This window comes from Pteropus vampyrus, unplaced genomic scaffold (assembly GCF_000151845.1).
Source record: "Pteropus vampyrus isolate Shadow unplaced genomic scaffold, Pvam_2.0 Scaffold290, whole genome shotgun sequence".
NCBI classification, from domain to species: Eukaryota; Metazoa; Chordata; class Mammalia; order Chiroptera; family Pteropodidae; genus Pteropus; species Pteropus vampyrus.
In genome coordinates this window covers 1,005,675-1,010,209 of record NW_011889071.1, presented here as the reverse complement: position 1 = coordinate 1,010,209, position 4,535 = coordinate 1,005,675, and the positions used below count along the sequence as shown (strand labels likewise).

General features: G+C 49.9%; 1 non-coding gene across 1 annotated transcript; it reads right to left on the bottom strand.

The window, feature by feature from the left end:
- Positions 1-2,672: 2,672 nt before the first annotated feature.
- On the bottom strand, positions 2,673-2,791 carry LOC111729934. The gene has a single exon (XR_002776470.1). It is a non-coding gene; the product is annotated as a 5S ribosomal RNA (ribosomal RNA).
- Positions 2,792-4,535: the final 1,744 nt, after the last annotated feature.

The window sequence follows — 4,535 nt, the reverse complement described above, 5'->3', positions numbered from 1 at the left end:
GCTTAACTGCATGACAAGGACTCAGAACCAAACTTCGTGTCTCTGGGTGGTTTGAGTCAAAGCGCTAGATCAGTGAGAGTGTGAAGGCTGAGTCACTTCCTGCCTTCAGGACGTTTCGTTCCGCTGGAGATCGGGCATCACCACCCAAGCAGTGCGGCCTCAGCACGGTCCGGACAGCAGAGCCCTCGGCCGTCCCGGCCCGTGCACGTCGCATCCGTTGCACTGTGCCTCTTCCGGGGAGGTCACCGTGGAACTCATAATGAGTCTGGTGCATGTGGCTTAGGTCCTTTTTGAGTGGCTGGTTTAAAATACTTATTTATTAAATGCAACCGATGGTTAAGCCCCGATTGCTTATTAAATGTTTGGCCCAGGATTCGAAATGCGACAAGCTTTCTTACTTATAAGTGACATACGAATAACGTGGGGAGACTTGGCTATGTCGCGAACTTGGCCAAAAGCTCTCTAAACCAAATTTCTGTTAGTCATGCATTATGGGAGATGGTGAGTGTCAATATCAATGTGTGTGTTGTCCTGAGAGCTGGCACGTGACTGATGGGTGGTGACGATGGCCGAGGATGAGATGAGAACAAACGAGCAGTGGCTACAGATGCATTAAACTTACAAAAACCCTTCCAGACCTGACTTTATGAAACAGAAGCAGCATGAGCCAAGACATTTTTAGATGGTCCTTTTGTGGTGAAAATAATTTGAGGTTATTCTATTCTTAGAAGTTTGGAAGGAATCTGTTGACATATGGTTCTAACAAATTACAAACACCCCCAAATTTTTGTTAGGAAAACATGCTGCCAGCATGGAAATGTGCGGCTCATTACTCTCGGGAAATGCTCCTATAATAATTTAATAATCGTAGCAATACTTTTAACTTCTGACTATTTTACAAATGCTATTTACCGTATCCTGTTGGCTAAGCTTGCACTGGAGTCTTCAGATTTACTTGAATGATAATGATGATGACAGCTCAAATTCAGGAAACCCATCCGTGAGCTGAGGATTGGGCCGGGGGCTTTGTGCATTTTTTTCTCATAAAAATCATCGTTGTTTCAGTTTTGCCTGTGAGGAAAGAGGCTCTGAGAAGCGAGTTACCCAATCAAGGCCACTCTGCATAGGCTGCAGGTTTCGGTTCCAGATTCATCTATTTTGCATGTCTTTACTCTTAACCACTATGCCATTTTGTCCCTCTATAAAAACTCATCAGCAAACTGAAACAATACAGTCCAGTTAAGGTGTATTGGAAAGTGTAGACATGCTCAACTGGGTTATATTCATATACTTCTCAAGCCCTTTGTACCACTTAGTAGCATTTTATTTTATGAGACAAAATAATCAAAATATAGATTTTGATATAGAAGAAAATCTTCATAACTTTGAGGCGAGCAAAGATTCCTTAAGACGCAAAACGCTCAAATAATAAAAAAAAAAAGTTGATAAGTCGGACTTCATCAGAAGTTTTAAATGTCTTCTCTTCAAAAGACGCCATTAAGAAAATAAAAAGCAGTCTGTATACTGGGAAACAATATGTGTAGTACAAAGATCTGACGAAAGACTGTGTCCGGAATATATGGAGAACTCTTACAATTCAACAGGAAAGCTATAACCCAGTTCAAACATGGGCCGACGATTTGGACATGCTCTACCAAAGAAAATGTATGGATGGCTGATAAGCAAATGAAAAGACGCTTAATATCATTCGTCACAGAACACTGGAAGTACAAAACCACACGGAGATACCACCACACACCTACCAGAGTAGCTAAAATTAAAAAGACTGAAAAAGCGAGCGTTTACCAGGGATGTTAGAGCAACTAGGACCCTCACCCGCCACCGGCAGGAATGCAGAAGGGTGCAGTCACGTGGAGAACAGTCTGGCAGTGTCACATGACGTGAAATGTGCACTTACCATGTGACCCAGCAAGTCTACGTGTTGACCCAAGAGCCAGGAAAACATATCCGTGCACAGTTCTGTCCACCAGTGTTTTAATTAGTGTTTATTCAACTTTACCCATAAGAATACCAGCTTGGAAACAATCCGCTGGCGAATCAGTAAGCAAGTTGTGGTTCGTCTTTAAAATGGACCGAGAGATAAAAAGGCATGAACTTCCGGTGCACGCGACAACATGGGTGAGTCTCAAAAACAAAAATCATGCTGAACAAAAGACGCCAGACCCAGAGTACATACGCTGACAATTCCATTCACATGAAATCCTGGAAAAGCCAAACGTGATCTCTAGCGATCGCACCATCTCCTTTTCTTCCCTGCCGGATCTTTCCCGTTAGAATGTTCTCTCTCTCGTTCCTGCTGCCATCTTACAAAGCTCGGCAGCCATGGCCCGGAGCTGGGGGGGCGGGGGGGGGCAGGGGGAGATAAACCTACTGCAAAGAAAGGGGGAAAGGAAACTTTTCGACATAATAGAAACGTTCTGCATCTTCATTGTGGTAACAGTTGCACGTGTATAAAGTTGTCGAAGCCATCGAAAAGCACAGTTAAATGAGTGTTGTGAATTGCATATAAATTGTATATAATCGCGTGTATTTATATATAGGTGAAATTAAGCGTTAGTAAATGCCGTAGGCGGGAGGGTGTGGGTGCGTGACACTGTGGGGTTGGTGTCGTTTTCCTTTTTCATTTTTATTTACTTATTAATTTTTTTAAACGCCTACAGCACCTGGTCTTCCTAGATGGTCTCCCATCCAAGTACTCACCAGGCCCGACCCTGCTTAGCTTCCACGATCAGACGGGATCGGGCGCGTTCAGGGTGGCATGGCCGTAGACTGGCGTCATTTTTAAACAGGGGGACCAGGTAGCGTGGTATCGCAATAATCCAGGACGGAGGTGGTGGTGACTTGTCAGACCGCAGCGGGGCCGCAGAGACAGTGGGGGGGGGGCAGGTCTGGAAGGCGGAGCCTGTGAGTAAAAGGGGGTGAGCCTGGATCCGGGGTACCGGTGGCACTGAGCCAGCACAGTGTTCGGGGAGAGGCGGTCAGGGCAGGACCTGACCTGAGGTTTATGCGGGGACGTGTGAAGTTTGCGTTGCGTGTGAGACATCTAAGCAGAGAGACCCAGTGGCCGGCCGTGATCCAAGACTGGAGAAGGAGCTCAGACGTCGCCGGAAAACTAACGGCTCTTGGTGCCCATGGCTAGGCGAGCTCGCCCGGAGGGCGGAGAGCAGGAGCTAAGTGGAGCCGGCGTGAGCCTGTGGCACCGGGTGTCGAAGGGCCCAGGGGATGGAGAGGAACCAGCGCAGAGACGGAGCGTGGGCCGAGGACCGAGGGGCGAAGCGGACATCGGAGTCTTCCTGGAGGCCGTGGGCGAGGGGGCGTCTTCAAAGAGGGAGCGGGTCTCCCGCCAAATGCCAACGACAGGTCGTCCAAGTCGAGGGCTGAGAACTGGCCGTCGGGTTTAGCAATGCGGTGGGCAGTAGTGACCTTGAGCAGGGCAGTCTGGGCCACTGAGGGGCAAAAGCCTCCTTGCAGAGGGCGTCATTGGAGCGAGCAGGACGGAAGACTGAGGACTCCTGCGGTCACGGGAGGGGTGACGTGGCGCAGAGCCATCGAGGGGGCCCTGGGAGACCTGCAAGAAAGAGCCGGCACAGAGGGGAGCTGACCGCCGGGGCGCGGGCCTCCGCTGGGACAGGGCCTTTGGGGGGCGGGGAGGGCGGCGAGGGGCAGGCAGACCAGAGCGAGACAAACACCAGGTGGGAAAGGACCCCGCGTCAGGCTGCCGGTGACACACAGCTCTGCTTCTGCGTTGCAGCTCCGGCCGATACCTTCCAGATGTGGACCACGCGCAGGTAAAGACAGGCCTCGCCTCGCACCGCTGAGCGTCTGTGCACCGTGCTCGCTCCGACCTCTGGCCTCGCGATGACCCTGGCTCTCCGTGTGACAAATCCTACTGCCGAGCTTCCGAACGCAGCAGACACTCTCCTCCAGTTTGTGGGGCGGGACTTCTCTTTCAAAGTAAAAACTACATTTCTTTTCCTCCTAATTTTGACATTTTCGCATCTGATGAGTTCTCCCAAATACTTTCTGGCAGGAGGAAGCCGAGCGAGCTTATTTTAGCTCCCTCCCTGTTGTTTTCCTGTGGCATTTTCGCTTCTGCCAGCCCCGCAGAGGGGTGAGGCCCGGCGGTGTGGGGTGCTGCCGAGCCGGTCGGCTGGGCTCCGGACCCAGGAGGCAGGTCAGGGAGCCGTCCCAGGAGTCCACAAAACCACGAAGTTAAAAAAAATACGTGTTTTGTGAACAAAGCCACTAAGCAAACGACGAGGGTTACGTAAAGGCTGGATCATCCAAGATGGAACAAAAGAATTTTGAGCAAAAAAGCCCACGGTGTGCAGGGCTGTAGGGCGAAACCCTAATACCGGTCCTGTGCCTCATCATTGAAACCACCATCCGTGCTTCGACTGCCAGGAGCATGAATGTTTCGAAAGCCTTGGCCATTTTTATTATTCTAAGAGTGCGTCTCTAGTTTCCATGTGATAGAATTGAAGCTCATGTTACCTTCCTATCGTGGGTTACTC